The 12,561-nt window shown below is 38.0% G+C and overlaps 1 protein-coding gene across 1 annotated transcript in view; it reads right to left on the reverse strand.

The window, feature by feature from the left end:
• Positions 1 to 11,421: 11,421 nt before the first annotated feature.
• LOC116637367 (glycophorin-A-like) overlaps positions 11,422 to 12,561 on the reverse strand; it is a 32,778-nt gene continuing 31,638 nt past the window's right edge. The window contains exon 7 of the mRNA XM_032412720.1: positions 11,422 to 11,479. The gene's annotated coding sequence lies outside the window, so the exon portion shown is untranslated. The remainder of the gene's footprint in view (positions 11,480 to 12,561) is intronic.

Consider the following 12,561-nt stretch of genomic DNA (forward strand, 5'->3'; position numbering starts at 1 on the left):
ATTTATCCCACTTGCCATCTATACTGAAGAACTTTTTGGATATCCACTGCAGGACTGAAATTTTTGTCTCTAATTTGAACTGATAGCCACAGTTCTCTATAAACCACAACTAAACAGTCACTAGAATGTGTTGGGCATGCAAGCAACACAGTGCAGGAACTCAGATCTGGAGGACTGTTTTTATCATTTATAAGTAAATCCCCAGGTAGAATAATACATTCTATACATTAGGGAAATGTGGTATAGCAACTGTCTGGTCATGATTTTTTTTTTAACTTTGAGAAACTGTGGAAGGAACCAAGATGTCCTTCAACAGATGAATGGATAAAGAAGATGTGGTTCCTATATACAATGGAATATTACTCAGCCATCAGAAAGGATGAATGCCCACCATTTGCATCGACATGGATGGAACTGGAGGGGATTATGCTAAGTGAAATAAGTCAGTCAGAGAAAGACAATTATCGTATGGTTTCACTCATATGTGAAATATAAGGAATAGTGCAGAGGACAATAGGGGAAGGGAGGAAAAACTGGGAAGAAATCAGAGAGGGAGACAAACCATGAGAGACTCTTGACTCCGGGAAAAAACTGAGGGTTGCAGAAAGGGAGAGGGGTGGGGGATGGAATAACAGGGTGTGGGCATTAAGGAGGGCATGTGTGGTGATGAGTACTGGGTGTTATATGCAACTAATGAATCATCGAACATTACATTAAAACTAATAATGTACTATATGTTGGCTACTTAAATTTAAATTTTAAAAAAAAGTTAATGATTTTTATTTACTTTTTCTTTGAAGATGTAATACAGGCTTATTATAAAAAATTTGGAAGTTAGGCAAATGTAAAAAAGAAAAAAAAACTAAAATTCACTATAAATATAATCCCTAAACACACACACACACAAACACACACACACACACACGATGAGCTCTTACTACAAGATCCATTTGTAATCTTTCAAACATGCAACAAACCCCATTCCTTGTCATTAAATGTAACAGATGTCAGCATAATGTGACTGTTAAGTCATGTCCTGAGATTTCCAAAATACACCGGAATTTAGACATTCAAAGCAGTCGTTTTGGGAGTTCACGGTACACGTTTATTCCAATGCTGATGCTGAGCAACACAGCTTTGTGACTGTCTTCTTGCTGTCCATCAAGGGAAGGCATGTGACACATGGCCAGGGCCCTGCCATACCCTGTCTTTTAGGACAGGGAGAAATGAAGCCTCAGATATCCCTTACCCTCACCCCCAGGGCAAGGCTGTCATGGTATGTCTGGTGTAAGGGATGGGGAGGGGGAGAACTACATGTGACACAAGACCCTTTGGTTTTAACTTTGTGTCACTGGCATGAGGGCATCATGCAGCCCCTTAGAGATTTCTGACTCAGGATCTGCCCTGTCCTTGAGATGACAGGAACTCTCCAGAGATCATTTGGGAGTCGGGCCCTCCTCTGTGTGTTCCTACCCTATGCCTGTCCTTCTCTTTACTGTTGAGAGAAGGCTCCGAACTCCAGGCAGGTGAATTATAATTGAGATCACTTCATACCAATGGAAGCCTTTCAAAAACCCTGCCTTAGAGACAAAGATTTGGAATACACTCAGTCCCTGCCTTCAAGGAGCTCACAGAATAATAAACTTGCTCTTGTGCTTTGTTTTTAATCACAGTGCCGTTTCAGCAGCCAGGCACCTGGGATATTGGCTAAATTTCAATTTTTCTGGACATTCCTTTGCCATCCCTCACATGTTATTTCATTTGTGTTTGGACCGCCATGCAGTGAGCATGCAGGCTGAAGTCTCCCTTCTGCTTCTGCAAGTTCTCTGCTCTTGGCTTTGTTCACACCTTCATTCCTTCACATTTATCCTACTGGGCTTAAAATCTTAAAAATGGACTGAAAGGAACAGATCATCAAGGTAATACATGTACATTTCTTTAACAAGTGCTTTTTCCTGAGATTATAATAAAAATCACAATAGCTGACATTAATTGATCACTAACATTGCACTAGGCACTATTCTAAATGTTGTATATATGAACTTATTCACTGCTCACTACCACCCTTTGAGAAGGTACTACTGTGATTATCAACCCTATTTTGCAAATAAGAGTAATGAGGCACAGAGAAGTTAAATAGCATATTCGAGGCCTCACAACTAGTACATGGTAGAGCTTGGATTCTAACCTATGTGTCCTGGCCATAAGAACTGTGTTTTTAACCACTATGTATTTGGCAACCATTCTTTGTCCCAGCCTCTCCCAACTACTCATTTCAGATCCTAGAAATAAACACTCACTCAGGCAGTCTCATTATTCTCTAGGTAGCTTATTTGTTTTTTTTGGGGGGGGGAATTCTATTGCACAAATCCTTTCTAATTCATCAGTTACCTCTTTCATTTGTTTTCAGTTTTCCAGATCTTTACTGAAATATTCATCTGTTGTTGTTATTCTTTCTTCTGTTCTTTCAATTTTGTTTCTTATCCTTTACAATTAATAGATGGAGGCTTAGAAAAGAGAAAATATATACTCATATGTTCATTGTACCATCTTGAATGAAAAGTCTATTTTGACTTGACCTAGAGAGGTGAGATTTGCATTAGGGTTCAACAGGTGTACCTTATGATATACCTCCAGCCTGCTCTCCCAAACTTGACTCCTACTTCTAGGCTTCATATTTTTCTGACTCTGGGGGTCTACTTCCCATCTCCAACCCCTTCAGTCTTTCTTGAAACCTGCAGCTGAACATGATCTTTCTCCTTCATCTCAGTTCCTGGAATACTTGTGGTACTTCACTGGTGATGTGCATCATGATTTCTCCTTTATTACAATCATTTCTATGCATAATTTCATGTCCATGTTGCACAGAAGCTTCTAAAGAGTAGTTGACAAATCTTTTTGTAGTGGAAAAACCTGGGCTTGAAATCAGGTGCAGTTGTACTCAATAATTACAAGAGTAAGAAAGATTTAAATTTACCAGTTCTCCATAACTGCAGGAAAGAAAAAGCATTTGATAGGATTCAATAACTGCTTATGATGAAAAAAAAAATATCCCCTAGCAACTAGGAAAGAGCTTTCTTTAATATAGTTTGTTTTTTTTTTTTTAAGATTTTTATTTATTTATTGAGAGAGAGAGAATGATAGAGAGAGAGCATGAGAGGGAGGAGGGTCAGAGGGAGAAGCAGACTCCCTGCCGAGCAGGGAGCCTGATGTGGGACTCGATCCTGGGACTCCAGGATCATGACCTGAGCTGAAGGCAGTCGCTCAACCAACTGAGCCGCCCAGGTGCCCCCGAGCTTTCTTAAACTATAATGGTTACAGACGAAAAACTTACAGGAAACATTATTCTTAATGGACACACCAGTTCAGACATATTCCCTTTAGAAAAAGAGGAAGAAGAATGCCACTACCACTCCCCCTGTGTAACGTCTTACTGAAGATAGTGGCTAAAACAAGTCGTACCTTCCACGACCTTTAGTTGTGGTCATGCAACTAACTCTGGCCAATGGCATAGGAGTGAAGGTTACCATTTATCCCATTTGCCAGTCTGGCCCAGAAAACCTCATGTGAGTGTCCCCCGTCCTTTCCCCCTGAGAGGTGATTGGGAAAATGACTTTGCAGACCAAGAGGAACTATAAGCCTAGAACCCTGAATGACTGTATGGAGAAGAAATCACTTCCAGTCCCTTCTTAGATTCACACTGGACAGTTAGATGAGCAAAACTACCAACTTTAATTGTGCTGAGCCCTAAAACTTTGGCCTTACTTGTGATAGCATTTAGCCTGTCTAATACAGAAATAAGGATGCTACCATAGCAAAACCCTGAAGTAAATGGCATTGGTTTAGTATCTGGGTGTCAGGAGACAAAGAATGAAATAATACTTCAGGAAAGTGGACTATTCATGCTATGTTGATGTAAGTTATTTGGTGAGCGCTGTCTACAGTAACTTGGATGGGATGCTATGTGCCTTCTGCATCTGTAGTTTAGGAGAAATGGTTAGAAAAACCTAAGTTTTAGTGTTTGTTAATTGTTACAGCTTTTTTTAAATTTTTTTTTATTTTTTAAGATTTTTTATTTATTCATTTGACAGAGAGAGAGATGGCAAGAGAGGGAACACAAACAGGGGGAGTGGGAAAGGGAGAAGTGGGCTTCCTGCTGAGCGGGGAGCCCGATGCGGGGCTCCATCCCAGGACAGTGGGATCATGACCTGAGCTGAAGGCAGATGCTTAATGACTGAGCCACCCAGGCGCCCCAATTGTTACAGCTTTTAACAATAGTATAACAAAAAATGAGTTTAGGAAATAATTGGCTGATTTTCAAGAATAAATTAAGAATCTCAGAGTGTTGGGGAAAGCAAATGCTTCTGGGCCTAAAACAGGACAGATAAGACTGAAAAAGACTTATCAATGTTTCTCATTAACCAAAAGAACTCAGCCCTAGGGCTGAGATCACATCAAGAGTATTGCTTTTCATTATAGCCCATTATTTAAGCTGCCTCAAAGAAGCTGTCATTAAGTTAGAGGCAAGGATTAATGCAAGTACACAATGAAATGAAGAGATTTAAAATTTTGTCTCAGAAATAACTTTGGATGTAGTTACCCGCAAATGGAGCTGACTGAAAGCAAATTGACCAGAAGTCACTTAATTTTCTAAGGGATTTGTGTTGCCAAAGTAAGTGTGAGCCTGGCTTGAAAAAACTTTTGCCTATTTCTCTATAAAACAACCCTAGCACCATTAGAAAATGTGTTACCAAATTTGTATAGCTCATAAGCAGGGCTCAACACTCATTTCAAATATGGCCATGGAATTTAATGACCAGGAAGAACTTACAAAGTGCAAAGCCAAGGGCAAAGTGCATTGCCATAGAGAACAACAGACACTTCCACAGCCTGCGGAGGAGCCTTCGCAATGTTTGCCCATCAGGTTCTCTCTGTGCCATGGACCAATGACTGATGTGTGTACCATCTTTTTTGGATGGTAATTTTTATTACAGATATCCTAGGTCCACCATTGTGTATTGGGTATAGCAGTGGGCAGAAAACTTGTCTTCTTAGTTTATTGATTGTCTAATGAGAAAACCATACATCACCAAGAGGTCCTGGGCTTTGAGCTACATGCTATAACAGAGGGGAGAAGAGGAGAGTGTGATATACATGTGGGAATAAGGGCATGCATGAGTATGTCGTGACCAGAGGCATGGGTTCTGGCAGAGACTTCCAACTGTCTGGTAAAATCCATTCTACCTTTATTCTGGGCACAGGGCTTGAGTTTTCCCAGACTCCCTTGCAGTTAAGTGTGGTGGTGTGACTGAATACTAGTTAATAGAATGTGAGTCGAGAAATGGCCATTCTCCACCCCCCTCCTTTCGGTTGTTGATTTATGGGAGGGATGGATTAAACCTCCCATGTAGTGCTCCTACTTATTATTTCCCTCTTCTGGAATGGTGATGTCCAGAGAAACTTTGGAAACCATGTTTTGGCAATGGCAAAGATGCCATCAGCTTAGATCCATGAATGACTATGTGAAGGATAATCTCTATTCTCCACTGACCTGGAATATTTCTGTACCATTACCTGAACAAAAAAATAAACTTCTTATGTGTTAGCATCATTATATTTTGGTTCTTAAACTGCTCTAATTAAAAACACATGCAGTCTACTGGGTGAGATAATGTAGCAGTAATTTCAGGCAGTGACAATACTCAGACTCAAATGGAGGGTGGCAAACAGCCTGATTAGGTTTGAAATCACGACCACATCAGGTCCTGAGGATACAGAGAAGTATCTCTCACAGGAAGAGGGCTATCTAAGTGGTCAGCAACCAGATGAAAGAGTTAGGATTCAAGTCCATTTTCCAATCCTAGTAGAGGAATTGTGGGAAAAGCCATTCTTATAAATCAAAAAATCAGTATTGGTCACTTTAAGACACCTTTTCAAACTACCAGGAAACACAGTACTATTCTCATTTCCAAGTGTGTCTACAGAATATTTGAGAAAAAAGAAAAAAACATGAACTCTTGGTCTGTCCTAGTTTTTTTCAATTTTTTTTTTTTTTTTTTTAGAGGGAGAGAGAGACAGAGAGCGTGCACGTGCACAGGGGAGGGGCTTGGGGAGAGAGAGAGAGAGAGAATCTTAAGCAGGATACACACTCAGCATGTGTCTGACACAGGGCTCAATCTCACGACCCTGAGATCATGACCTGAGCCGAAATCAAGAGTCAGATGCTTAACCAACTAAGCCACCCAGGCTCTCCTTGGTCTATCCTAGTTTTGATTTCAAGAAGAGTTACTAGACGTATATGTAATAATGTATCATTGTGGTGGGCTCTATTCTGAGCACAGTGGTGGAGCTCTGATGTGAAGATCCTCTGTACTGCCCTCGAGACTCTCGTGGTACATGCTGGAAATAAGAGAAGAGTAAATCACATGATACGAGAGGTCATGCTCTATAGCTGTATTAAACAAGAATAAGGGGAGAATGCTGGGAACTTGGACTCACATATATTGGAAGCTTTGTAAAACTCTGAGGTGAGGAGATCAAAACAAATTATTAAAGATTTAAAAAAATTATGACATGGTTATCATTACATAGAGGATTGTATTTAGCTTTAGAAGTGAAAAAGAACTGTTCTATGTCCATGGAAATGGACAACATAACTCCTATACCTTTTGCTCCAATGGTCCAGGTGAGAGAGATGACAGCTTCTTTTGCTTTCCTTTTGGGTTTTCTTTATAAGCCCCTGTGGGAACCATGGCCGCTGCTGAATGGGGTGGCTATCAGATATCTGGGAATAAACCCTATCCTCTAGCAGACTTAGTGTGAGGGGGAAAAGGATGCATGATTTTCTGCCTCCTATTGCTGGGCCGGCCCTCTGCTATTGCTTCCTTGGGTTTCTAAGAGGAAGAAGTAGCCTGATTCTTTCAAACAAGATTTAAATGATGTAAAATTTTTTGAGCTCATGGAAGATCATATACATACCTACTCCTAACACTGCACCAAACTCATATATGTCTTACTATGAAAAAAATAGCTTTTAAGACGGCAGCACGTTAAAAAAAAAAGGATCAGATTCCTTTTAAAACGTACAGACCAAGTTATTTTATTGATGAATTTTTCTGTTTTGCACGTTCTTTGAAACATTTATCCTTCAACTTTCAAGGATGATTTTTGCCGAGTCACAGCACATTTCAAGCACACCCACAAACGTGTTTCATGAGATATGGACAATGGTGCGATACCAAGATGTTGCTGGTGTTCAGTTTTAACATAAAGCTCTAGCTTCGAGATATTCAACAGGATCTTGCAATGTTGGTACCACTTCATTTTAAATTAGTGCCTCTTAACAACAAGAAAAAAGAAACTATTGGATATTGCTTCATATTGTTTTCTGAACTTAATAATTTATGCACCTGTATTTTTTTTTTTTTAGTTAGCAGTAAACATACTGTTTTCTACATTTTCAAGAATAAACTTGTACCTATCTCAAGGGTTTTCTGAAGATCACACTAAGCATTTAAAACAATGTTTGGCACATGGTAAATGCTCAATAAATGTTAACATATCATTAACCATGAAGTTTGTGTTTAAAATAAATTTAAATGCTAAAATATTTCTTGAATGCTTAATTGTACTATGGTGCTATGGTAATAAAAAAGAAAAAAAAATCAAGCTTGTTTCTGCTAAGACCTTAAAATCTAAGACATATACTGCCAATGTTCTCATTTATGTAGATAGCAAAATGAAACAAATCATTGTTATAATTACAACCAGGTCATGTAAGGAGAAGAGACAGTTTAGGAAGGTTTATGAATCCAGAAAGCACCCAGAATTAGAAAAGAGAATGCTCTTTTTGAAGAAAATCTGTCTTTTTTTTTTATGTTCAGTTAGCCAACATGTAGTACATCATAAATTTTTGTTGTAGTGTTCAGCGCTTCATTAGTTGCGAAGAGAATGTGTCAACATGATCAAAACTTCCTGGGTTCAAAAGTCAGTAGAATCAGTGATTCCAAAAAGAATGGCTATGCTTCTGTCAGTTTAATAGTTGTTTAATATCTAAAAAATAGTGATTTCTTACTTTGAGGAAATTTTTTCTGGTAAATTATATACACTATGACACTTGAGAGTTACACAATATTTAATTTGTAGGTTGGTTCCATTATTAGCTGTTAAGCACAAATGGCAAGAATGTTTTTCCTTAACACTCTGACTCTCCGTATGCATTCCAACTAATTCTCTAAGAAAGGAAAGAAAGCAAGTCAGATGTACTACGAGAGGGGAAGGCTTTTTTTTTTTTCCAGTTACAAAACCCTACAGTGAGTGAGTGAGTGTGTTGGATGTTTTAAAAATGATGAAAATTAGTAGGTTACCTCCTTTTATCACTGAGATCCAATTTTTCTAAACTTATTGTCTTCAAAACAAACCTACTTTTTCAATTTAATCTCAAGTAACATTTTAAAGCTACTAATGACAACCGAAATCTTAAAAGGCAACTGATTTCGTTTTGTACATCTAATCAGTGAAAGCGCATATTGTCATGTTCCAGCGACAAAAGATAAGAAAAACTGGTTTTTCTATTTTGCACAGCAAAAAATGAGATGGCAGAAAGAAATGAGGGAACAGCCTTCAAAGGCTCAATATTTCCACGGGGCATGTAAAGTGGATTGGCTATAGAACTCTATGCTGCTTTGCTGGTGGCGAGGAAGGAAGAGTTTGTCACAGGTGATGTTAATCAGAGCTGCCATTTACTGAGCACCTCCTGGGTGCTGGGCATGCCCTCCATACCTCATTTCACACCAATGTCGAGGCATTTTTGCAAGGCAGTTAGTCTCACCCTCACATTGCAGATAAGGAAACTGAAGTTATGTGAATAAACAAGCAAGTGTTTGAACTCTGGATCCAAAATTGATTCTCTTTCCATACCGTGCCAGATGAAGCCTTTATAGCACTATGAGTAATGCCATTTTAAATATTAAGAAAAGAGCATGTTTTGTGAAGCCTCACAGGAGCCACAAAAATGAATTAAAGCCCCTGCTCCCAAGGACTCACAGTTAAGTAGGGGATAGAATTCAGATCATAGTAAATACAGCACAAGATGCACACATGCTGTGAGGATTCAGACTCCATGTTTCCATCTAGAAGCTGAAACTGAGTTATCGGTCAGTCGCCAGCACACGTACTCCAGCTGAACAGAGCTGAGGGCGAAAGACGCTCATTACATAGATACCCACTGACGCAGGGATAAGCCTGTGCGTGATACTGGGTAGAATTTTGTGTTGATTTTTGCTTGGATGACATTTGGCTCTTAGGAGTTTCTTATGAGAAATGTGCTGCATTTGATAAGACAAATACTTAGAATAAACAAGAAGGCTCTTGATCTATTACTGCATATTAATATACTAAGATACCCCTTCCACCATGTCATTCCTTGGCTCCCCATGTTCTTCCTTCACAAGTTCCTCACCTTTCTCCATTCATTTCCCTTCATGTAGACCCTCTGCTCACACTTACACAAACACACACCGAGGCCTGAAGGATCAAATTTTCTAAACAGCTTCACTCCCACCCCTGACTCTGGTCTCAATTTTAAGAAATTCAACATGAACCATTCATGTTGGCCTCCAAGGTGTGATTTCTTTACTATAGTCTTAGGCTGACTTAATTATAAAACTATAAAGACCATAAGGGTAATTTCTTCCTACAAACATTAAGTTCAAATGTGAAAAGTCCACAGGTAGAAGTACAGAGAAATTAACTGGAAAAGTTCCAGGAGGTTAATGTAATTCATACTTTAATTATTCTCTGAATTCTCTTGCTCTTGTTGAGAAGGGACAGCCACTCTGGTCTATTGCCTTTGATTTGTAAATTACTTTAGAGACAAGCTTAGTCTCTTGTTCTCTCTTGGCTCAACATTTTATTTTTATTGAAAAAATACATTTAAAATTGCCTTGGTGCTTGAGTAATTCACTTGATTAAATTAACCCAATAATACTGCTAAACTACTTTAAAAAATATGTAATAACAGAAATGTACTATTCTTTATTATGTTATAATAAAACATACATTATAATAAAACATACATACATTACATCATTAGTTTTTGATGTAGTGTTCCATGATTCATTGTTTGCGTATAACACCCAGTGCTCCATTCAGCTATTCTTATTTTCAGTTAAATAGTCAATTTAACACAAGAACACTCTCAGAACAAACAAGTAGGTTAAGATTTAGATTTTGTAATTTATTTTAAAAAATTTAAGTTGCCGGGCCCAAATATGTACACAATATTATTTACTTAATTATCACACAATGGAAAGCCACATGGATTTTTAGTAATTTGGAAATAGACTATCACAGGAGAGTACTTCTCTGTTTTTATATTGCTTTTTAAGTTTTACTATAAATGAGTGATAGCTGTATGGTTACAAAGCCTTCGTCTCATATCTAGAAATTTCTTTTGGATTATTTAGGCTAATTTTCAAAGCTTTATTAAGGATAAAATAGGGCTGGATGGATTAAAGAATTCAATTGAGAATATAGAACAACCTATTAAAATATTCACCTGCTTGTCAAGTTTGCACGTCTTATTGCATTTATAGAGTTATTAAGTTTCATTATACTGCATTTAGAGAGTTATTAAGTTTGCAAGGAAAAGTCATTAATTCTTTTCTTTGTCAGGACACCATGACCTCTTACATAAATAACTCTGCCAGTGGACCACAATGCATCAGTCAGTGCCCTGAAAGAGTTAACACTCGACCGTCAGAAAAATTCTTTTAAATAGGTCATTCATACATGTATGACATCTCACTTCTTAAAGTGGGAAAACCCTTTTGTGTTGATTTATGCATTAGAGGATGAATGTGTCATTTTATACATCTGTATCTATGTTATCTATAACGTATGTGTTTACGCATGCATATACGTAAGTCATCTCCAAGCACAAGCTTTGTGAGTGTGACTGAACTATCATCATCATCAGTGTCATACCCTATCTTGCAGTGGAAGGAAATGTTAGGATCTCAGGTCCCCTTAATATATTTAAAACAATGACAAGTCTCAGAAGTTTGGAATGAGAACTTAGATACCATCCAGACGTTACAAGCCTTTCATTTGACAGCACAATCATTGAACTACAATAAAATAGAATAAGTCATAAAGAACTGCAGGTGAAGCCAACTGGAGTTTGGGGATCAGAATTCTAAATCAATTGATTATAAAAATAATGCTAACACACAAAAGCAAGCATGAAAGGAAATAATTGTTCTTCATTTTGAAATGTTAATGAGTAGAGACATCTTCCATCATTGAGTCACTGGACTCATCATGATGAAATTTTCATCCTGAAGTTGTACTGCTTAGGAAGGTGTACAATATATTGGAGTATATAATTCACACATTCATTTTTCTTTTGACTGAAGTCTTGTGTCTTTGACTTCTTCCAAAATTTGGCTTGAGGAGCAGATTCTCATGAATTACTTTTCTGTGGAAGGATTATAGAGGGGGAAAAAAAAAGCACTAGTATGAGACATAGTTCTATTTAAGCACAATAGGAAATTAATACATAGAATACACTTTAGAATTCTACATTCTTACAGAGTTGTCCTTGAATATAATTATTAGGAAATGAAAGGAATTTTCTTTCAGATTAGCATTATTAGAGAATAATATGTAAAGAAAGAATTTCTTAGAAAATCTATTCTAAAAGCCTTAGATAAGGCACAAACATAATTACTCTGCTCCTAAGTTCTACAGAGATGAGAAGCTAATACAGAAATTGTATGGGGGCTGAATATAGTGAGAAGGCAGCAACTGATCAGTGAGTTGAATTACATATATGTCTCTGAACCTCAGGCAAATTCCCTCATCTATAATCTTCCTTGGGAATAATTTTGTTCCTTGGACATTAGCAAGGAGCAGTTTGTACAGCACCTCACTGCTAAATTCCTCTCTGATACCAGCACGTGGGAAAAGGGTGCTGGGTTTGTCTCTTTCATCAGATCTGACCCTCAACGTTTCCTAGCTAGAAAGTTGGATTTATGTTACTCCTGGAGAGTACACTAAAGGGATGAGAAGAGCTTTTGCTCTTGTGAAAATGGAGTGTTTTCCACAGTTTTCTTCCATTTGGGTATCACAGGAACTGTGTATCCCAAACATTTTCCTGTGAGAAATGCGTTATTGGAATCACCCACGGCCACCACGATGGACAGCTAACTCAGATCCACCTATTCTCACTTCCTATCAGGTATAAACTATGCGCAAGTTCAAGGGCATTAAAGTAATTCATACCCTAACATTTCCAGTTCTTGTTGAGATGACACGGTCCCTCTGTCTCTTACTGTCTTTGACTTGCACATTTCTTTTCAGCAGTATGCTACAAAAATAGGACTAGAGCATTTTTAAATACTTTATATATTTCCCAATATTTCCTGTGAGGTGGGATCGGATTTTATAAACCATTTCACTAACTTCCTAAGACACATTTAATAACTTCATGTGCACAAATATGGGGAAATGAAAAGAAGCCTGAAATTTGGTTCATCTGACTTTCCCGTCTTTCCACAT

This window comes from Phoca vitulina, unplaced genomic scaffold, assembly GCF_004348235.1.
Source record: "Phoca vitulina isolate PV1807 unplaced genomic scaffold, GSC_HSeal_1.0 scaffold14, whole genome shotgun sequence".
Classification (NCBI taxonomy): Eukaryota; Metazoa; Chordata; class Mammalia; order Carnivora; family Phocidae; genus Phoca; species Phoca vitulina.